At 33.3% G+C, this 24,553-nt stretch overlaps 2 pseudogenes; one reads left to right on the forward strand and one right to left on the reverse strand.

Annotated features, from left to right (window-relative positions):
* Positions 1–4,019: 4,019 nt before the first annotated feature.
* Positions 4,020–8,225, reverse strand: LOC120127560 (annotated as a pseudogene).
* Positions 8,226–9,618: 1,393 nt separating this feature from the next.
* Positions 9,619–22,724, forward strand: LOC120127527 (annotated as a pseudogene).
* Positions 22,725–24,553: the final 1,829 nt, after the last annotated feature.

The following is a 24,553-nucleotide window of genomic DNA, read 5'->3' on the forward strand; positions in this document are numbered from 1 at the left end:
CCTGAGAAACATGATGAAAATTGGTCGGCGCGATGCGCTTACTGCATCGACATATGGAATCAATGTGAACTATCGCTCTCCCATTGTCAGGACATTACACCGCTTGAATTAGATTTCGACCATTCCCACTATCTTCAGGTTTACGAACAAAATGACAAATCATATCTCACGACACCAGAAGATAGGGCTGAATGACAACATCATCAGGCCTCACGCGCCAAGTCTAAGTCCAATAAGAAAGCATCGTCATCGTCTTCTTCCACTTCAGCATCTGCAGTTGAAGAGTATTATTACACATCTCAGCCTAATTTCGGTTTCAATCCTCTATTTCATACTTCATTTGAGACATGATCAAATTGGGTCGGAGGTTCATGAGATACACCGCAGTACACTCAAGCATCTTCGACAGAACATGCAATTGTGGGTGAGTGAGACCATATCCTATATAGTCACCAAAGTCAATTTGAAGCAATTACGACGATGGTGACATCAAATGTCATAAATTCATCACCGTCTTTCGAAGGTGGATCACAGTGTGTTTGGTACACCTCCTCGGCAAGACAACGACAACAACACTTATCAAGGCCTACGACCTAGGCGTACTCGACGAGTCCCGTGACATTATTATTCGACCACTCTGCGACATCCTCAAGAACTTAGAAGACATAGATAAATTTATTTTTACTTTGTAATTTTCATGTAAAAATTATCTTTTAAAATTTATTTATTTACTTTGTATTTCGTAAAATTTAAATCAATTTTTTTCTTAATTTTATTTTTTTAAATTATTCCCGGTCGACGAGTTTCCTTGGTTGTTACTACTTGTTGATGCCCGTTGTACAACGACTAGCCAACGACTACTTTTTTGAATTTAAAGAAACTCATCACCTCGACATGACGAGTTCCATCGATTTTTTTTATAAATTTTATTTTTTTAAATTAAAAAATATTTTTTTAATAGACTAATCACGTTGAGGTAACGAGTCATTATAACTCTAATTTAATAATTGTCCATGTGAAACTCACTACGCAAAGACTATTAAAAAATAATATCCGAGAGAGCTCATAACCGACTAGTTCAGGGCACATTTAACAAATGCAGTAGTTTATTAAATAAAATTCGGGGAATGCCCCAAGGGTGCGTTTGGTTCACGGAATGTAAGATTACCAGTGGGAATAAAAGATTACCAGAGAATAGGATTACTGGGAATGTTACATTACTGTGTTTGGTTGGTTTGGTAGGAATGTAGGATTACAGTGTTTGGTTGAAGGAATAAAAGATTATTGGAATGTATATTTTACCAAATTGTCCTAGTTCTATATTTTTTTTAACAAGTGAAATTTTAAATATTAAAATAAAAATTATTTATATAAAAATTCTATATATTGATAATATATTACTTGGGTATTTAAATATATCATGTATTATTTTAATTTTAATTAATATTAAATTTTATATAATTTATGTAAAAATATATTAAAATTTTACATTAACATTTAACTAAATGTTTACATTGTAAAAATTCTTCATAGATATTCATAATAATAAAAAGATGTAAATTATTTTTGTTATCTAAGATATAATATTTATTATATCTTCTATATACAATAATTTATGTATTTATTTATCTTTTATATTTATACTTAATTCTGCATACTTTATCATTATTATTTATCTCATGAATTTATATTACAAAAACATAATTCAAATAAGTAAGAAAATATAACACTAAAAATCATATTGTCTATAATTTTATTTTTTACCGTTATTCATCATTATCACTACAGCAAAACTGTACATTTGCGGCGTTTTTTTACCTATAGCGGCGTTTTTAAGCGCTGCAAAAAACAACTGCGGCGCTATAACAAACGCCGCAAAAAACACCGCTGAAAATAGCGTCGCTAAAGTTCGCGGCGTTTGGTAACAAAAAAACGCCGCAATAGGTAACGATATATAGCGGCGTTTGTTGGACAAACGCCGTAATAGGTGTTGATATTTAGCGGCGTTTTTCCAACAAACGCCGCAATAGGTGTTGAGATATAGCGGAGTTTTTCCCACAAACGCCGCAATAGGTGTTGAGATTTAACGGCGTTTTTCCCACAAACGCCGCAATAGGTCTTGAGATTTAGCGGCGTTTTTCCCACAAACACCGCAAAAGATCTGGTATATAGCGGCGTTTTTTAGAACAAACGCCGCAAAAGGTCATATCTATAGCGACGTTTTAAGATACAAGCGCCGCTAATTACCTCTCTATAGCTAAAAGAAATTGATTTTGCAAATTAAAACTAATTTGTCAAATGTTGTTTTCTACTCTTTTATTACCCAAATTTAACCTTTAGCATTTTCCAATAAACTTGACATCCATAACAACAAACTTAAAATCCATAACAAGAAAAATGAAATCCATAATAATAAATCAAAGTTTACATTAACGTAAAACGCCACTAAAGTACGAGTCTATAGTGGCGTTTGTATAAAAACGCCACTAAAGTACTACTCTATCGTGACGTTTTGTATAAAAACACCGCTAAAGTCGAGTCTATAGCGGCGTTTGTATAAAAACGCTGCTAAAGTACTACTCTATCGTGGCGTTTTATATAAAAACGCCACTAAAGTACGAGTCTATAGCGGCGTCCGCTAAAGTTACCATTTTGTGGCGTTTGAAATGTAAACGCCGCTATATGTTTAAAGTTAGTGGCATTTACTCTTAAAACACCGCTAAAAACGCCGTTGTAGAACATTTTTTTTGTAGTGTATATTTGCTAATATTTTAATAAAATTATTAATACTCAGTTCTAATCTGATTTGTACTTAACTCTTGATTACGAAAAACAAGCAACCCAATAATTCATGTTTCCCAACATATAATTTCTCTCCGAACATACAAAAACCGAAATAGGCCAAACTTTGAACATACTATATCGTTAATTTCTTTCAGATCATACACAAAGGACAAGTAGAATAGCTTACATGTATTTAAAGAGAATTCTAAAACAATTTTAAGTGGTTGCTAATTCGGCCATGTCCAAATTATTCTAAGATATCGGTCATGAGATTGCTAATTCGGCTATGTCTGAATTATTGTAAGCTTGTCTGAAATTTGACTTATTTTTGAATTTTTGGACTATTTGTAGGGTAAAAATGGTGCCCTATTTAATAATAGAAGCTGTAGCGAAAACCAAAATTTTGAACTGACACTATTGAGGATTAGTTTTTGGAGTAAAAATCTAAATTTTTAAGCGTAAATAGTAAAAACGAAGATGATGCATAAAAAATTTGATACATAATTATTGGGGTAAATAAATTAAGTTTGAAAGAATAGGATTTTATTTGTATTTGTTTATTTATTTTTATAAGTATTTGGGTGTGACTTCAATTCCTAATATAAAAAAGGAATAAAAGCATATAATAACATATGGAGAATTTGAAGTTTAAACAAATACAACTGGTTTGGTTACTGGAAATGACAGGAAAACGATAATGAAACTTGGGTTTAATTTCAAAAGCTCGATCCAAACCCATTATCATAATTCAATATTCTCAAATCGTTCCTCTACAGTTTACCATAACTGAACAATGGAGAAAGGAAATCTAAAACATATAAAAATAGTAAGAGCTAAAACGTTTTATTCAAGAGCTAACCCAAGAAACAAATACAAATAAGAATTGTTTGTTAGCATTGTTCCATAAGCACAAACAAATTAAGATGAACTGACCTGGATATACAACTTAAAACTATAGGATAAAATATCATAGAAGAATCAGTTACTAAACAGTACAAACTAACCCTTGCAATGTCTTCCAAAAACAAGTGTTAATGAATAACCTAAACATTACAAGTGTAACACCATATCCAAAGTTGCGACACACATGGTAGGAGAATCATCGCAGGCAATCATAAATACAAGAATATATAAAAATATGTTACAGAAAGTCAAATTCTCGCAAAAATATATATATTTCATCATTCGTATGAGCCAACTTTTGGATAAGCTTGTGAAACTTATCAGATGTGCTTGTATTTATTTGAGATTGGAATTAATGAACATTTTAATTATTAGCTTATGTGCTTATCAGTGGAGGCATTATGAATTTATACCCGGGCTTCAGCTCAACCAACCTAGCTATACAAAATATTGTAACCTCTGTGCTTGAGAAGTAGTTCAGCTGCAGTTATATTATATGGGGTCGGTTACCATCAGCAGAAGACATTATTTTCCGCAAAAGAAGGCCTCTAGAAGAATGAAAAACTACGGACTAGTTTCTCATGGAATAAGTTCCACGAAGAAATTTATAAAAATACCGAAAAAACACACGTATTGAACAAAATATAGCACAGACTAAATCTAATATTACCACCTTGGAGATCTTCAGTTTAAGGGATGCCCGCCCATTTGATAATTTACCAGGTCGGTCAGAAGAGGGGAATTCAATTCCATCACAGCTAACTAGAAGAGGAGGTTCTTCACCATTTATCTTCTTAACGGGTAACCGATTAAAAGCATACAAGAGTGATGCCACGACCTTTCCAACAAGCAATGTGAAAAATTAGGTGCTGAAGGTAAAAACAGTACTGCGAAATTAAACTAAAAGACTAAATCGCCTCTAGTTCCTTGTTTATTGGCTGCCCAAAGATATCTAATAAAACAACATTTTCTGCTACTAAACAGACCAAATTTAAACCAGTCCATTCTGTTCATTCATTCCGAAAACTATATCGAACATTTCAAACACCATGGCAAGATATTAAAGCAACATATGAAACTACAAATAAAGGTGCAACATATGATACCTCGTATCCGACATGTATCCATTTGTTTTGGTTTTGTTCAATCTCGGCGGTTAATCGTAAATCAGTGTTTCCCAGGAGCTTCATTGAGTAGGCAAGTCAATGGTAAAAGCATCAACGTCTTTCCGTTTAGAACAAGTAAAGGGGACCTGCTGTTAGTCTCTGCATACACCTATTTTAAAAAAAGTCGAACTTAATAGAAAAATCGAAATCGAGAACTCTAATAAAGGTAAATTACTAATACAAATTTAAGAAAACGATCATCAAAATAATGAAGATTGTTGCTCTAGTAGGTGATAACAGGAGAGCTGAAGCTACAAAACAATGACGAATCATTAAAAGGAACAGAAAAATAAGAAATGGGTATTTTCCTAACATCCAAACTGAAAAGAAATGAAACCAAGAAAGATAATTTTAGGACGTCATTAACAATTTCTTCTTGTAAACTACTCATTAAATCACATAAAAAACACAAAAGCAGAACAAAAAACAACAAGGAATGAGAAATGGGTGATTTTCCTAACACAAAAAGATCAAATTTTGAGTTGCTAAACCTGTTCAAGAATGGTTTCGGGATATACAGAATAGAAGTTGAAGATAGAAACCCAGAAGCATAAAACAAAACCCTTTTCTTCATCAACTTCAGTTTTCACTTATAAATCCTTCAGCAAAATGTAATATTTTTTTTCTTATTATCGGATTGTTCTCACCGAGAGCTCGTCGGCGAGCCCAAGGGAGAGGAGGGCATGGATCAGTGGAGTTTTGACGGTTTTCTGGGGAAGGTGATGGAAAAATAGACGGGGGAGAAGATAACCGGTTTAAGATTCTAATTGTTTCAACTATGAATATAATCGGACCCTATCAAATATCCTTGTTTTACTTTACAATTTACAATCCCCTCTTTAAAACTATTCAATCTTCCATTAAAGCTCAAATACTGCACAAGATTATGAAAAAATGGCATAATGGATCCAAGCAAAACAGCAACTATAATAAAATTATCGCTCGAGGTTAACTTAAATCGATTACACTGATTTTTTTGGAAAAATTAAAAAAGTAAAACATTGTAAAGAAAGAGAGAGGAGAAGAAATCTTACTCGGAGAAAGATGAAATTTCCACAGAGGCAAACTCTCACGGGAAGAAGAAGATATCGCAAAAGTAAACGGGAAAAGAAGGGTATTTTAGCCTGCGAATAAAAGAATATCTAAAGAGTGTGCGGAATAACATTCTCAAGAATAAACACACAATATTTATTGTTGGAAAAGAAATATTACCCTCACTTGAAAAAGAATACCCAACAAAATATGAGTATCCTTAGTCAGGAAAAAAATATACCCGTCAGGAATCCTAAAATCTTTGATCTAAACAGGCCATAAGTAATATTATTTATTAACAAAATTATAATATTTTTAAATATTAAAATAATTTATTTAATATTATTTATGTCAATATCATTATTAAAATATTATATCTACAATTTTATAAATAAAAATATTAAGATTATTATATATTATTAAAATAAAATTATTATAATTATCTATTAAAATAATAATATATTATTATTAATTATATTAATTACTTATTAAAACAATAATATTATTAATATATTAAAAATTATAATATTAAAATAGGAATATTATATTATATTTTAAGGAATATTTTTTAAATATTCAACAATTTAATCATATTATTTTTATGAAATTAATAAATAATATTAATTTTATTAATAATTTATTATATATCATTAAATAAAAATATAATATTATATATTATAATAATATAATTTTCACAATAAAAATATTATATTATATTATTAAAATCATCAATAAATATAATTTAATAATTAATATTTTTATTAAAATAATATATTATTATTAAATATATAAAATAATAACATTTTGCGTATTTATGCTTTAAAATAAAAATTTTGTAAAATAACTTTGGATTCTCTGGTTCCCTAGCGACAAAGAATGGTTCCCCACCAAAGACACCCGGCCCATACATTCTGAGTTACCCACTGTATGCTCCTCCTGGCGGTCTCCGTTGGACACATCCAATTTCACCACTCCTACTATTATCGGCATTGGGTCTCCCACGGCAGCGTACAGATATTTGTTCTTATTCGCAACATAAGCTGGGTTCAATGCTGCAAAATCCAGGTTTCTTGCTGAAACGGGATCCTTGTTACTATCCCTGTTCTAAAGTCAATTCTCACCTTCTCCACTGAAGCATGATTAAGCTCCATTCTCTCCAGGGTATGTTCGACTGATAGAATGTTAGGTGCCAGAATGACAATGGCGTTGCCATCATCTTCATCCCATGCATTTACGGCGTGCATCAGGTTGAAACCAGGCGCATCGAACCACCTCATTTCTGAATCGTCTTTTGCATATCGAGGGATGACTCCAAATCTAGGTACTTTAGCCGGGTCCAAACCCACCGGACATCCACCTCCAATGATCATGTTCATGGGATTAAATCCTATCTGTATGTCGGCACATATCGTGTACTTGTTTGTAATTGCAAAGTCATGGGTCAAAGATGGTAGGGTCATGGAGAATATAGGCACGTCTGATTTCTTATTTCCCTTAGCATCAAAGTAAAAATATGTTAGATACGGGGTCACGGGCCGTATCGAAAAGCAAAGATCTCGCCGATCTCCGCGTCTATCTTAGGGTGAGCAGTCATGCTCATGACCAATTTCCCGTCAAAATCAATGCGACCCAATGTTTGTACGTCCCCTGTGGATGTCAAGCGTATGGAGTAAGGTAGATCTGACTCACCAAGGGCGAAGAGCCGCTTCCCAAAAAAGGCCAAGCTAGTGTTTGCAACACCAATGTCATTTGCAAGGTTGTATTCGCCTGATAGAATCCTCATGGCAGAGAGAGCACCGCGTGTTCCAGCGGCATTTAGGCTGCTAAATCCGCAGAAAACACTAGGAAGAATCCGAGGTGGCGTTGCACAAAGTGGCGTTGCCGTCGGAGATTCGAATGCAGTGAAGCATGCCATCACCATCAAAGAGGTGGTAAGGTTTACGAGGGAGGAATTGAGGGATGGGGCCATTACGAATGTATGCACCGTCGAGACAAGGCGGGAGTGATCCTTGAATGACTTCACTCGGCGTCGGAGGAAGCTCACCGACGGGAGCGAAGTTGTTGGATAGGACATTCCTGGGGTCGAATGAAGGTCGGAGTGGAGTGTCTATGAAGTTGTTTATGATGTCGTCAAATGTGCTGAAGATCAATGTGGACAACTTTGGCTCTACTCTTTCCTTAGCTACGACCGGAGGTGGTGTTTTGGTGGTGGAAGTTGGGGGGTTTTGTTCAAATCTTAGGGAGGAAATGTAACGGCGAGGAACATAAGATGGTGGGGCAGTAGAAGGGTTTTGTAGATGGTACTACGGTGGAGAGAAAGGAGGAAGAGAATGCGTCCATCACTCTATGTTGCTTCTTGCTGTACTTTTTGAATTGCGAACAAAACGATGCACGGTTTTGCCTTAATCCATCACGGGAAATAAATACATACAAGGATGTGCAGTCATACTCATAAATTTTTTATTTTTTTTTATGTTTTAGATATTTTTTATATTTTACATAAATTACTTAATTTCATACCCTAAGATTTTATAATCTCGCATCCCTTTTAATATAAATTTTTGTTTTCGTACCTTAATACAAATTCCTGCATCCGTCCTACAGGCAACGTAGAGGGCAAAATAGGCACCCTAAAACAAAACAGAATTAAAATATCCCCCTAAAACAAAACAGAATTGAAATATCCGTCCCGGAATCCTAGGAAATGTATTTTTTGTGGCTCCAAACTTTGCGTAAAAGACAAGTAAGCCATGGAGCTTCGCATGTTTTGCATATACAAAATTAATTTAAATTGTTTTGGATTTTCTAATGTTTATGGGTTTTCTTGAGGGAATTGCGTTTAAGTATGCTTCCATCAACCTGAGCCTTTGTATAATAACTACCTTACTTGTATAAGTTGATATTTGTTGGTCAGGTTAGTTGTTTAATTAGTATTGATTTTCAATAATTAGTATTGAGATATGTAATTGATATTTGAGTTTATTATATCATATGTCCTCACAGTATGACCCTTATTTTAATCTAGCCCCTAATTTTTTAAATATTTCAAATTCATCCCTAAACTATGACTATCATTCTAAAGTAGTCCTCAAACTTTTGAACATTTCAATTTCATCCCCAACTATATGGCATTCGGTCTAAGTTGGTCCCCAAACTTTTTAGACATTCTAATTTCATCCCAAACTCTATGTATATACTAATCACACCCATTATTAATCACTAAAATCCTTGTCAAGAGACTCACAAACCTCATACCAGATATAGTCTCTCTCAACCAAACTGCTTTCATTAAAGGAAGAAGCATTGTTGATAATACCATTCTCGCTCAAGAATTGGTCAAAGGTTATGGAAGGAAAACCATTTCACCTAGATGTTCATTAAAGATTGACCTCCAAAAGGCTTTCGATACTCTTCACTGGGACTTTATTTCTACTGTCCTAAAAGCTCTCAATCTTCCTCACATATTTATTAATTGGACTGAGGCATGTTTCTCTGAAGCTAGATTCTCAATCTCTTTTATGGAAGCTTGATAGGATTTTTTAAGGGAGTTAGAGGCATTAGACAAGGTGATCCACTTTCTTTTATCCTCTTCGTTATCTCCATGAATATCCTTTATAGTCTGCTTAATTTGGCTGCTGCTAAAGGATTGTTTAGCTACCACCCTAAATGCAAAAGAATAGGGCTCACTCACTTATCCTTTGCTGACGATTTGTTAATTTTTTGTAAAGGAAATATGGATTCTGTTGCAGGAGTTATATCAGTCATTGATCATTTTTATGAGATGTCTGGCCTTAATCTAAATGCTGGAAAATGCGTCTTCTTTACTGTTGGAATTTTGAACAACAACATTGAGCTTATTAAAAGAACAACTGGTTTCCACCATGGCAGCTTGCCTGTTAGATATCTTGGTCTTCCATTAATAACAAGAAAACTTTATAAAAACGATTGTGGACCTCTGATTGATAGTATTAAATCTAGGCTCAACCTTTGGTCTAGTAAAACCTTCATTTCAACCCCTAAACACACATTGGTCACCAACCTTTGACGTCGACAAAGCTCCGCTAAATCTCACCTCCCTCGACGACCAAAACTCATATGAAATCGTGACCAATTGACAACGAAACGACGCTTTATACCTTGCAATCCCATGTGATATCGATGACTAATTGGCGACAATTATGGTAGCGTATGACTAGGAGGATGGTAGCGACTACATCGATGACATCGGGTTAGGGTTAAGATTTTGAAAATTTTAGAGATTTTGGTTTTTTTTTTGTAATTTTAGAGAAACAAGGTTTTTTTATAAATATAATAATATTTTTAATATTTTTAAAAATAAATTTCAAAATTATCATATTGTGACACGTGTCACTTAAATGAGTAAATTAACGCTGTTCACAGTCCGAACCTAAAATGATAACGTTTGTAATGTCTAGGGATGGGCATGAGACCCAAACTCGACGTGTTTTGACCCGACCCGATTTTTTAAAAAAATGGTTTCGGGTTGGGTTTTTTAAAAGTGATGTTTGGGTCGGTTCAGATTCGGGTTTAGGGAGAAAATACATGACCCGAAAAAAATATAACTTTACATTATATATTTATAAATAATTACAATAATACCCCTCTATATATTATTTTTTTAATTAAATCATTGTTTTTTATTGAATAAAAATAATATTTTTTTATTATTTCGAGTCGGGTCGGATTCGGGTGGAGGGTATATATTTTTCAGGTCGAGTTGGATCGGGTGAAGGATGTAAAATTTTCAGATCGGGTCATTAAAAAAATAATTTAGTTATCTATTCGTAAAAAGTGTTATAATTTATACATTTATTTTATATTTAAGCCATTTATTTTAGGCACAAATTACCCTTGTCATGCATGTACATGTACATGTACATGTTCAGGTGCAGGTGTGCAGGTGAAAGTGCATGTGTAAGTTTATCTAAACAGGTCATGTCAGGGAATTCGACCAACATTCTTATTTTTATATTTTTCTTCAAGAAATTGTCATCAACCGTTATATATGGGTAAGTGTTCAATCCAATTGGGTAAAAAAAATTTAAATTAATTAAATTAATGAGTTTTATTTTATAATTTAAATTTGATTTAATTTTTTAAGTTGGGTCAAATTTATAAAATTTGAGTTGAATTGAATTGTTTAATTTTTTGTTTAAATTTAATTATAAATATTTATAATATTATAATATTAATCGATTCTAATATATATATATATATATATATATATATATATATATATATTCTTATCTTTTATATGTGATATACATATATTATGCAAAGTTGAGAGATTTAAATTTGAAAACTAATCATCTAAAAAATTAAGTAATTTAAATCATATTTTATAACTCAAATTTTATTTAAATTTTTTAAAAGTTGAATTAAGTTTATAAAATTAAATGAAAAAATGAATTAAGTTTGTGAAATTAAAATTTAAATCAAATCGAATTTTTAACAATGAATTAAATAAAAAAAATGATTTTCTTTCAATCCAGTCGGACTAATTTTATTATTTATCAATTTGGATATAAACTATATCAGTAATCATTTAACTATAACTATAACTATATTTTATCAATTTGATCATCAATTTAATCATATGAAGATATGTGTCATGACACAATTGGAAGACTATTTAATTTAAATATTTTTTTTCCAACCAAATGGTAATGAATAAACAAGAAAGAAGCAACTGTTAGGAGAATCGATCCTAAACCTGTAGGAAGGGTAACAAACGCTTCTACCACTGCCAACACCGACGTTTGTTCATAAGCTTATAACATATGGTATTTATCTTATATTATAAGTAAAGCTAGAAAAATGAAAATAAACGTAATAATAAAAGCACTCAAGCCTAAGTCTATTAGGAATATAAAAACATCTAAACTATTAAAGAAAACCTAATTTTTAAATGATAATTGAACACTTTTTTAAATATTTAAAAATGTAGTCAATATAATATTTAAAATAAAAATAAGTTTAATATTTTTAAACTGAATTTAATATATTGTTGTCTCCACTTTCTCTACGCCATACATGTACTTTCATGGCTTTATTCTTCGCTAAAACAACGAGTTTAAGGAGTGTCACCGTGATCGAGCTAAATCTTATATAGAAGAAATGATTTTTCTGAGAATAGAACTTGGCTTTTGCTAAATGAAAATTCTGGAACTATACTATATGAAATGGAAAAAGTGGAGACAAAAAAATAAAATAAAATAAATTTAAAAACGTTAAATTTATTTTTGGTTTTAAATTATATATATATAATGTATTTAATTAGAATTCAATAATTATATTTTTTAACAGTTTAGGTGATTTTATATTCCCTAATAATCTAAGTTCCCTGTAATTACTTGTAATATAAATTAGGGTTAACTACTTCAAATACCATACACCTTTAGTCTCAGGCTCGTTTATGCCACTGACGTTTTAAGTTTATCAATTTTAACTCTGACGTTTATGTTTAACTGCAATTATGCCACTCACAGTTAATCCATTAAAGACACGATGACATGACAACTGTGCGTCGTGACAGTGATGATGTGGCTCCCTCACCCAAACAACGTCGTTTTATTTGAGTCTTTTGATGAAAAATTGATTTACATGGGATTCAAACCAAAGCCCTTCATCATCAAATGCTAAACACCCAACCACAAAGCTAACTTAATAACATGTTATATTTTGAACAAAACTAACATCTATGTTTACGGGTAAACTATAAAAATAGTCCCCAAACTTTTAAGACATTTGCATTTTGGTCACTTAATTTTTAAAACTTGCAATACAATCATCGAATTTTTAGTTCATTTTTAGTTCATTTTTAGTAAATTCTTTGCCGTTACCTTCCGTTAGTTAGGGTTGACGTGGAACTAAACTCCGTTAACTTTTCTGATATGGCAACAACATCTTTTTCTTCCTTATTTTTCTTCTGCTTTTTCATCTTCCTCCTCATTCCATTCTCCAGTTTCTATATTCTTGGCTCATCACTCCTCTTCTTTCTCCCCCATCATTGTTTCGACTCCATGTGTCGCTTTGTTCCCCACCCCCACCCCGATCCTACAACCGTTCTCGACTCTATAGCCATTGTCGTTACCAATATTCTTACTCCGATGACTCCATGACCAGCAACTTCTACTCTAAGGACACGACTACCTTAAACTCTAGCTACAGTAGGCAATCCAAGTTTGATCAACTCTCTTTTGGGTGTGGGTTCCAGATCTCCGGTCCAAGCCTCTCCGGCACCAGATTCAATGGAGCTCATAGAGTGATGGGATTAGACTGTGGCATTATGTTTCAACGAAAAGTTCTCGTATTGCCTCATGGACTACACCTTATCTCCACTTCTGACGAGCTATCTCATCATCAGCAACGAACAAAACATAGTTTCAAGTAACCCAAAATGAGCTTCACCCCATTACTCACCAACCCATTGTCTCTCACATTTTACTACATTGAGATCAAAAGTGTGAAAATTAATAGCGCCAAAATGCGGATCAATCCTTCAGTTTGGTCCCTCGACGAGTTGGGAAACAACGACACCATCGTGGACTCGGGAACCACTTGGGTGAATTCACGAGATAATGTTCTCGAACTTTTTTATTCACGATATAGTGCACATCCTAGATTAATTGTTGAAATGGGGTGAATTCTACAGTGATGGCCATAAGACGCCATGCAATCCAGGCGATCTTGTAGGACGCCATGCAATCCAGGCGATCTTGTAGGACGCCATGTAATCCAGGCGACATACGGGGTGACATACGAGCCATACGGGGTGACATACGAGCCATACAAGCCATATACGAGCCATACGAGCCAATGGAGAGGTCGCCATGCAGTCTTATACGAGGAGAGGTCGCCATGCAGGCTTAGACGAGTCATACGAGCCAATGGAGAGGTCACCATGCAGCCTAGGCGACCTTGTAGGTCGCCATGTAGTCCCGGCGACCTTGTAGGTCGCCATGTAGTCCCATGTAGTCCTAGCTCACGAGACCTCATGCATGCACATGCAGGCACAACTTAGATTCCTTCACGTGCTCCCCTCCTGCTCCCCGCTGCATGCCTACAGCTCCCAATGCATGCATGCGAACCATTTGAGCCGTGAATTATTGGTACAATAATTGAACCATTGCTGCGTGAAATCAGCTGCTATCATAGCTGCAATTGCACAATTATTGGTGAAATAATTGAGGCAGCCGGTTATATATGGGGTGTGCATTATCGTGAGAACATAAAAGAAAGAAAGAAAGGGAGAAGAGATTGCAGCCAGAGCTTGGTCGCCGAGATTGCAGCCGAAGAAAGGGAGAAGAGATTGCAGCCGAGAAAGAAAGAAAGGGAGAAAGGAAAGTAAAAAGAAGAAAAGGAGATAAGGTAAATTTTTTTATATTTAAATTAGTTTATTATTATAAATGTTTAATTTGTTAGTTTAGGGTTTAGGGTAAAACAAAAAAGCAGTTAATTAGTTTGTTAGTTTAGGGTTATATGATTGTTAGTTTAAGTTATAGTATACATAAATTAAAAATTATTTAATTAGTATATGTTTGATAGTTATATAGTTAAAAAATAATTAATTAGTTTGTTTTATTAATAGTTAGTTATATAAAAAAATTATTTAATTAGTTTGTGTTAGTTAAATAGTTAAGTTATATTTGTTTGTTGAATTTATATTATATAAAAAAATTAGTTAGTAAGTTTATTAGTAGTATATTATAATGAAAAAATAGTTTATTAGTTAGTTTTAGTTATATAAAAGAATATTTTATTAGTTGTTTAAGGGTTTAGCGTTTACGTTTAACTTATATTTTAAAAGTTTAGTTTGTTAGTTTTTATTATAAGTTATTATATTAAAGTTTAGTGTTGTAAATTAGTTAGTTAGTTTATATTAGATTATATTAAATGATTTTTTAAATATTGTTGTTTAATTTTTTTTACAGATTCATTCCAATGGCTGACCAAATTCCACTGTTGAGGCTTGACAATGAACATATTTCAAGTCATTTGGGAATAATGGTGAATAAAATATTTGTTTAATGAATTATAATTAATAAATATTTGAATATTATTTTATGATTGTGATAATTTTTTTGAAATATTTAATTGTAGGAGGACAAGCAGCGAGTCCTTCGTCTTCGACTACATAAAGTGCCCAAGCCACACCCACTGATAGAAGAAAATTTGCAAGAGGCTGGATTTTGGTATATAACATTTGTGCGAGATTACAAGTTGGTCTCAGGTTTGATCAGTGCGTTGATTGAACGTTGGAGACCAGAAACGCACACGTTTCATTTGCCGTGTGGCGAATGCACGATAACTTTGGAGGATGTGGCAATGCAACTCGGGGTCCAAACTAATGGGATGCCGGTGGTAATGTCACATGAGTTTAATAAGGTGGAACAACTTTGCAACTTGTTTCTTGGGAAAGCGCCCGTACCACCAGAGTGTAAAGGGTGGCGGGTGAGGTTGTCATGGTTGAAGAATGAATTTCAACTTCAATCAAGTAGTACGGAGCACGAAATTATATATGCAACACGAGCATATATATTACAATTGATTGGGGGAATTTTGATGCCTGATAAATCCGGTAGTTATGTTCACACTCAGTATCTTTTTTTTTTAACAAATTTTGAGAATTGTAGGCAATATAGCTGGGGTTCGGCGATATTGGCGTTCTTGTATAGTGAGATGTGCAAGGCGTCATTAGTCGTGAATGATAATAATACAGTAGAAATCGGTGGATGTCTATTACTACTACAATCATGGGCTTGGCATAGACTTCCGTTTTTGACACCGATTAGTCGGACTGCGGTTGACTTTCCACTTGCCGGAAGGTAATATGAATCCTCTATTTTAATATAAAATATTAATTAAAAAATATTTATTTTGATTAAAATTATTGAAAAAAAATGTCTCTAATTTTGTTTTGATTGATATACAGATGGAGGCATAAAATTGAAGGCACAGAGTTGGTGCACAACAACATTAAAGAGTTCAGGTTGAAGATCGACATTAAGGCCAAAAAGGAGGTATGCATAATCTGTATTTTTTAATTATTATTTAAATTAACTATATTATTTGATTTAAATAAATTTTATTGTTTTTGTAATTTTACAGTTTAATTGGAGACCATACATGAATGAAGAATTATTTGCGTTGATACCGCACGATATTTTAGATGGGTTTCAATATTGGTGTGCTGTTACACCATTGATCAATTTTGCTTTTGTTGAGATCCAATTTGGGGATAGAGTGCTGAGGCAATTCCACTTCCACCAACCTATTCCGCGGAGTTTATGGGATCATGACCTCCTCCAAAACTTAGATGGTCGTCGTCCAGTGAATTGGGTTGAGACGTATGACGACCTGCACAGATTTGATGATCGTCGTAAAGAAAGCGTTAATTGGGTTGAGAAGCATGCAACCTACATTAATGCTTGGAACAATAGGGCTTCATTCATGCCAACTCTTGACGCCATTCAAGATGACGACTTTAATTTTGAGACTTCGGCTTACCTTGCTTATTTTTTGGATAATGGAAAGCCGTTCCTCACAACAATAGTAGAGAGGTGACAATTTTTGAGGTTTAAGAAAAGATTTGGTAAAGCTGAATACTCTCTACCGAGTGGGAGTGGGAGTTCATCTCTACAACCTGAAGCGGAAATGACCGATGTGGATAATAGCGCACCACAATCGTTGCATCACGCAGTTGATGATTCTACTGTCCCGGCATACATACCAGAGTTTGTGCAGCCTGAGGCACCCATCTATTCTCCTACGTTTTCGTCGACGTATGACTTTGAACACATGACAGTTCAAATACCCCCAATGAATGAGGGGGATGGGTACAATACTCCTGAGCCACAACGGCCACAACGTATCAGACGTCCGCCCCGACATTATCATTCAACAATACCCCGGCATCGACAACAATTGTAAACTCGTTTGCTATTTATTACAAATTATTTATTGAAATTAGACTAGTTTTTTTAACCTTAACAATGATTTTTAGTATCAAATCATTACTAGTATCAAATAATTAAATATTTAGTAAATCAACTATTTTAAATCATTAGTATCAAATAATTAAATATTAACAATAAATCCTTATTAATAATAATTAGTAAATCATTAGTATCAAATCATTAAATATTTAAAAATCATTAATAAATTTGAGTATGTATAAATTTAAACTCAGTAATCCACACTTGTACACTCATTTGTTAGTATTCTATAATTATTAGTAATAATTATTAATCATTAGTATTAATCATTATTATAAATAATTACTAAATAATAACTAAATAATTATTATAAAATCATTATTATAATGATTATTATCAAATCATTACTAAATCATCAAATCATTAAATATTTAAATCATTATTAAATCATTTTTATAATGATTATTACTAAATTATTATTATAATGATTATTATCAAATCATTACTATAATGATTATTATCAAATCATTACTAAATCTTCAAATCATTAAATATTTAAATCATTATTAAATCATTTTTATAATGATTATTACTAAATCATTATTATAATGATTATTATCAAATCATTACTATAATGATTATTATCAAATCATTACTAAATCATCAAATCATTAAATATTTAAATCATTATTAAATCATTTTTATAATGATTATTACTAAATCATTATTATAATGATTATTATCAAATCATTACTATAATGATTATTATCAAATCATTACTAAATCATCAAATCATTAAATATTTAAATCATTATTAAATCATTTTTATAATGATTATTACTAAATCATTATTATAATGATTATTATCAAATCATTACTATAATGATTATTATCAAATCATTACTAAATCATCAAATCATTAAATATTTAAATCATTATTAAATCATTATTATAATGATTAATAAATACATAGAAATACATATATGATTACTAATGATGAGGCCTATATCTTGGTAAATTAGGACAATTGTTTTTTGAATGGCCTTCACCCCTACATAATCCGCATCTCTTTGCTTGACCTCTCTCTATAGCATGAAAATCCATACTGGTATGAATTCGAGTGGACTCAGGTCGACCCTTTGGACTTCTGCGAAGCATTGGATTTGGTAGCCATTCATCATGATCCTTTTTGGGCCAATATGATTCATTCGGGATCTGTATGAACACATAGCTGTAGACATTTAATATCCTACGTAGGTGGAAGCATTCATCAACATAAGTGTATGCGCTTACACCAGCATACATACATGCAGCGACTGCATGAGCACATGGATATTTCCATGCCTGAAAACGACCACAATCACACCATTTGTGTCGTAAATCAACTCTAAATGTTTGGTCTTCTCCTCCGACGTTACGACGTATGCACGACACGACAAAAGTATGACCAACTCGGTCGAAATTATGAACAACCATTGATGTTGCCAATCGCTCATTTGCTTCCATTGATTCCACCACTGTAGGAGCCCAAGTTTTACCTCTATTTATGAGACTCTCAATTTCCTTGCCTTTGTCCGACCAAACTTTACCCAGTCTAAAGTACGTCTCTTTCACCACACTCGCTATTGGGAGATGGCGTATACCTTTTAGTACCGAATTAATGGCCTCAACAAGGTTTGTGGTCATATGTCCGTATCTCCGACCTTCATCGTATGCTTGCGACCATTTTTCCCGCGGTATTTTTGAAGCCCACTTCCAAACACGCTGATCATCGTAAAATACCTTCAAATTCTCCAATCTCTTGTCAAAATTTGGTCGACGTAGTTCGTATCCTGTTCCATAATATATTGTGTTAAACCGCAATTAAAAAAACCACGTAAAAAATACACAAATATTGAAAATAAAACTTACCCATGCTGACTATCTCGCTACGAATATGTGCGTTATGAAACTGGTCGATACTATTCTTGCCAATATGACGGATACAAAATGTCAGATATGCATACGGAGGTATCCAACGACTTCCTGGTCGTTCAATTGCCGCCAAAATACCCGTTCCTCTATCGGATATCAAGCAAACTCCATCTTCACGAACGACATATTGACGTAGATTGGTCAGAAAGAAATCCCAAGCCTCTGTTGTCTCTCCCTCAACAATGGCGAATGCAATTGGGAAGATATTTCGCTCACCATCTTGAGCAACTGCCATCAAAAGTACATGCCTATATTGACCATACAACCACATACCATCTACTTGGATCATACGTTTGCAAAATGGAAATCCTTCAATACATGCCTTGAATGCCCAAAATAGTCTATGAAATATTTTCTTCCCTGGCAGAAGTTGACCTTCTTCGTCATATGCGGGCATGGTTTGAGACTTCACTATAGTTCCTGGGATAAATCGCTTCATTGCTTGTAGCAAATGTGGTAGCTCATTGTACGATGTATCCCAATCTCCATACGTCAACTTCATTGCCTTCATTTTCGCATTCCACACCTTGCCATATTTTACTTAATATCCAAATTGGCTTCGAATAGATGCAGCTAACACTGAACAAGATATCCTTGGATCCTTTTCAACCATCGCCTTCACGTATTCACATATTACATCGGAGTCCAATAGTCGGTGGTCTTGTTCGATGGAGTTTCGCAAACATGTGTGCGAACCATTGTACCTCGTGATGACCCAAACATCGTGCCTTTGATTTTTCGACACTCTGATCTTCCACTTGCACTCTGGGCCATATTTTACACACTTTGCGTATAGGGTTTTCTGGTTGGACTCTGCAACATGTACATCAACATGGCATTTGATGCAGTACTCTTTAATCGCCAGCGTAGCTTCATTTTTTCCTCTGAATTGTACACCAACTGAAAATTCACCAGAATTATCGAATGATTCAGTCATTTGGTACGGAGGTAAATGTGGCATGTCTGGGAATTCAGGTGCCCTCATTGCATCATAGTCTATCTCGTACATGTGAGGAGTAGCTTCATACAGTGTCGGAACTTCATCAATTGCACCTCCACCAAAAATATTTTCGTCGCCGCCCAAAACGGGTTCTTCAGTTTCTTCATATTCGCTTGAATCATCATGAATTTCTCCCCATCGATTTTCAGCGTCAATATCAACAACCAATTCCGGTATGTTTCTCGTCTCATACTCTGCTGCTGTAGATGTCCCCCCGACTTCATTTACACTTTCCAATAGTGCCATAAAATTGTTCGGGAACATGTATGTCGGCTCCTCAAACTGACTATATAAAGCCATTTCAGATGGATTTTGAGCCACACCTCTTGATGACCCAGGAACATCACATATGTTACGCACATCAACAAATAATTCAATAACTGCTATATTGGTTGACTCATGTAATCCAACCATGGTTCCAATATCATCATCTTCTTCAAGTGGAACTGCAGCATATCTGACTGGGTTAGAGCATATCATAAACCTATACCTCAAACCATCAACTGCAGCTCGAATTTTTCTTTCTATCTTATGCTTCATTTCTATAAATGTGATGTCTTTTTTGAACATCATATTTATTGGTTTTTCAGACTGAAAAACTACTCCGACCTCATTTTCCATAATCTGTCCATTATAATGGACAATCGTGAAAAAGTTGTTGCTCATTTTCTCTACAAATAAAAAAAAATTAATTTAGATTAAAAAATTAGATAAGATAATTTCATAAATTATTAAATATAATATAATATACTATTATATTAATGATCAAATAAAATTTATTATTTAACTTGATTGATTGCTTACTAATAAACCTAATAATGATTTGATAATTACTATTAATCTAATGATTTGATATTTAATGATTTAATAATAATATGATTTAGTCATAATCACTAATAATTATTTATTATAAATATTTAATGATTTAGATTTGATACTAATCATTTAGTAATTATTACTAATAATAATGATTAGTTTGATAATATTTTTTATTTTTTAAAAATATCAAACAAATTTGTTAGGCAAAACTGTCGAGATAATATTCTCGAAATAATTATTTCGCGAGATAATGCGTTGTCCGGATTATTTCATTCAATTAATTTTTACTTCTTACTAATATACACATACAATGTAAATTAAACAAAATATTTTAAAACAACACTAAATATTTTTAAACACAATATTTTTTAAAACGGAAATTATCTCGCACAAATTAGTTTATATAATCTAATATAAACTTACTAACTAACTAATTTACACATACACAACAAAAAAAAAATGGACAACAAAAAATAATAAATTACTCACGTCTTTATGCCTTCTTCCTTTACTTTCTTTTCCTGCCTTGTTTCTTTCTTCGAATCAATCTGTACGTGGGCAAATGTTGTGAAATAATTTCCTGTATGTGTAAACAAATATTTATTTAAACAACAATAGCTCCCACAAATTAATTTTATAATCTAATATATTATAATATACCTTAAACTAATAAACTATTTCTTTATTATAATATAACTTAGTTAAAATAACAAACTAATTAAGCACTAATTAATTTTTTTATAATATAACTTCAACTTCAACGAACAACCTAATATACGTTTAAAGACACTAACAAATTAATTAATATTTTTTATATTTAATAACTTAAACTAAGAAACTAATTAACTAATTTTTTATATAATATAATATATAACTTAAACTAATAAACTAATATAATATAACTTAAACTAACAAACTAATAATTTATACTAACAAACTAATTAACTAGATTTTAGTTTTACCCTAAACCCGAAACTAACAAACTAATAATTTCATATAATAAACTAAATTAAACAATAAAAAAATTACCTCACGAACTATGTTTGAGCCTTTATCTTCTTTTCTTCTTCTTCATTTTCTTTCTCTCGGCAAAGTTTATATGTGCTTATGCTTCTGGTTCTGCTTGTGCTTCTACCCTAAACCCCATATCCTTTATATAAAGCAACTGAGCGTTGGACAGAGTCATTAAATTTGACTGTTGAAGCAAATAATATTAGCATTGCATCGTATAACTATTGAGCATTGAAAGGCTGGCAGCTAAATTAACGCTGCAATAACGCAACTATAGATGCAACACATACAGCTACAGATGCAGGAATCTCTCAGCTATGATGCAACGCATGCATGCAGCTATAGGAATCTCCCAGACCTTGGTCGCCGAGACTCCATGGCGACCTACCTACCACGCCGCCGTGACCTACACCGTTCGACGTGCATGGCCCATGCACAGTTCCCACGTCCCATGCACAGCATGCATCCCACAACTCCCCCATGCATTCCCACGTCCCATGCACATCATGCATCCCACAACTCCCCCATGCATGCTCCAATACTATTTGATTGCATGGCGACCTACACCTATTCCTTTGCAAAATACCACACAGGTCGCTCGGATGCCATGGCGACCTCCAAGGTCGCCCGGATGCCATGGCGACCTCCAAGGTTACTGTAGAATTCACCCCATTTCAGCAATTAATCTGGGATGTGCATTATATCGTGAATAAAAAAGTTCGAGAACATTATCTCGTGAATTCACCCGAACCACGGGGGTTCTTTAACATTCGTACCCGGAGCAGCCTATGTTAAGATATTAGTAGCGATTAAACGAAGAGTGAAGCTACCGAGTCTGGGAGAGGCAACATCAGGTTTCGAATTGTGTTTCAATGTAACAAGTGAGAGGCCGAAGCTGCCGAGGCTGAGTTTGGAACTGAGTGGAGGGTGTTAAAGCTGTCGCTAAGGAATTATTTCATCAACACGAGGGAATGGATCAAGTGCTTGGCGGTGCAGCCGGTTGGCAAAGAAATGGGGTTTTTAATGATAGGGAATATGATGCAATAAGGGTTTTTGTTTGAGTTCGATAGGGACTAACTAAGAAGAAGAAGAAAAAGAAAAGAAATGAAGGAGGAGGAAGAAGAAGAAGAAGGAAGAAAGAAGGGAGGAAGAAGTTGTTAATGCCATGTCAGAAAAGTTAACGGGGTTAAGTGCCACGTCAGTCCTAACTAACGAAAGGTAACGACAAAGACCTTACTGAAAATGAATTAAAAGTTCGATGACTGTATTACAAATTTTAAAAGTTGGTGACCAAAATACAAGCACCCTAAAAATTCAGAGACTATTTTTATAGTTTACCCTATGTTTAATAGTTTTTGTATACTTTCATCTTCCTAGTCGATTTAAATCCATAGGACTATAGCTTCAGTGATGCCAACCAACTGTTCGATTAAATGCCAAGCTCAGTAAAATTAAATATTTTAAGATCATGAAGTCCAAGTTTGCTAGTAAAAAAACAATCCTGCATTCCAGATTATACTTCTTGATATCCGAAAGCAAAATAATAATTGTACAACAATAAAGCAATTGTTGCTTCGACAATTTTAACTTTTCTATAACAGGAAAATTTGCTGCAGAACAACATATGGCATATGGAAAAAAATTTCCTCGTCAATTTTTCCAGTGCTCGATCCTTCAAACAATGGTAACACAAGTGCAAAAATTTGATGAGCAACATGCTGTGCCTGCCTCCTCCTCATTTGTAATTCATTATCTGCTTATTTGCCGCCTTCATCACAAGCACTTTCCTCTATTGTGTTGGAAACAGTGGAAAGCCTTGAATTCGTGATAGCATCTACCAACACCTTTATATGCCAAGCTATTAAAATGCAAAGATGCACACGTGCTTTATTAGATAGAATTTTACAGTATTAAATAGAACGATTAGTGAAAACATTGAAGCTATGGATTTTACTGAGTTTGGCATTTCGTCGAGTTGACATTACTGAAGCTATGGATTTGAATCAACAAGGAAGATGAAAGTATACATCGACTATTAAAGATATATATTATAGTTTTGTTAAAAATATTACAAGTTAATAAGTTAACTTGGTGGTTGGGTGTTTGGCGTTTGATTGTGAAGGGCTTTGGTTCAAATCCCATGGGAATCAATTTTTATCAAAAGACTTGAATAAAACGACATCGTTATGAGTTTATTGTGTGTCAAAACGATATCGTTTTGATGAGAGAGACACATCATCACTGTTACGGCGTAGAGTTACCATGTCATCGTGCGGCTGTGACATAATTGCAGTTAAACATAAACATCAGTGTTAAAATTGACAAAATTAAAACGTCAATGATATAAACGAGTCTGAGCCTAAATGTGAGTGATATTTAAAGTAGTTAACCTTATAAATTAAATAGCATACGTTTCAAATTCATAACATTATATGGAAGCTGGCGCAGTGGTAGGCTACGGGAAGCCAATGTTGTAAACATGGGTTTGATTCCAACCGTTAGGTTTACTCTTTTCAATTTATTTACGTTAACACAATCGTTAACTGCTAACGGTGGCTTGATTGCATTTATTTAAATAATTGAGTGACTTAATTGATAAAATTTTAAAAAAAAATTGTCAAAATAAAAAGAGACTATAATTAGGTGATCAAAATGAGTTCGATTCCTACCATCAGGTTTACTCTTCAATTTATTTTCCTCTAATTATATGGTGCCATGAAACATGTCGTCATATGATTGGAGGATTAATATATTGAATTAGTTTAACACTATGATCAAATTGATGAAATATATAAAAGTAAAGACTAAATGTGTAATTATACAAATTGTTTTAACTGCCATATCAACATAATCGTTAACTGTTAACGGTAAGTGGCTTGATTAAATTTATTTAAATAATTGAGTGA

This window comes from Hibiscus syriacus, unplaced genomic scaffold (genome assembly GCF_006381635.1).
Source record: "Hibiscus syriacus cultivar Baekdansim isolate YM2019G1 unplaced genomic scaffold, ASM638163v2 tig00110469_pilon, whole genome shotgun sequence".
Classification (NCBI taxonomy): domain Eukaryota; kingdom Viridiplantae; phylum Streptophyta; class Magnoliopsida; order Malvales; family Malvaceae; genus Hibiscus; species Hibiscus syriacus.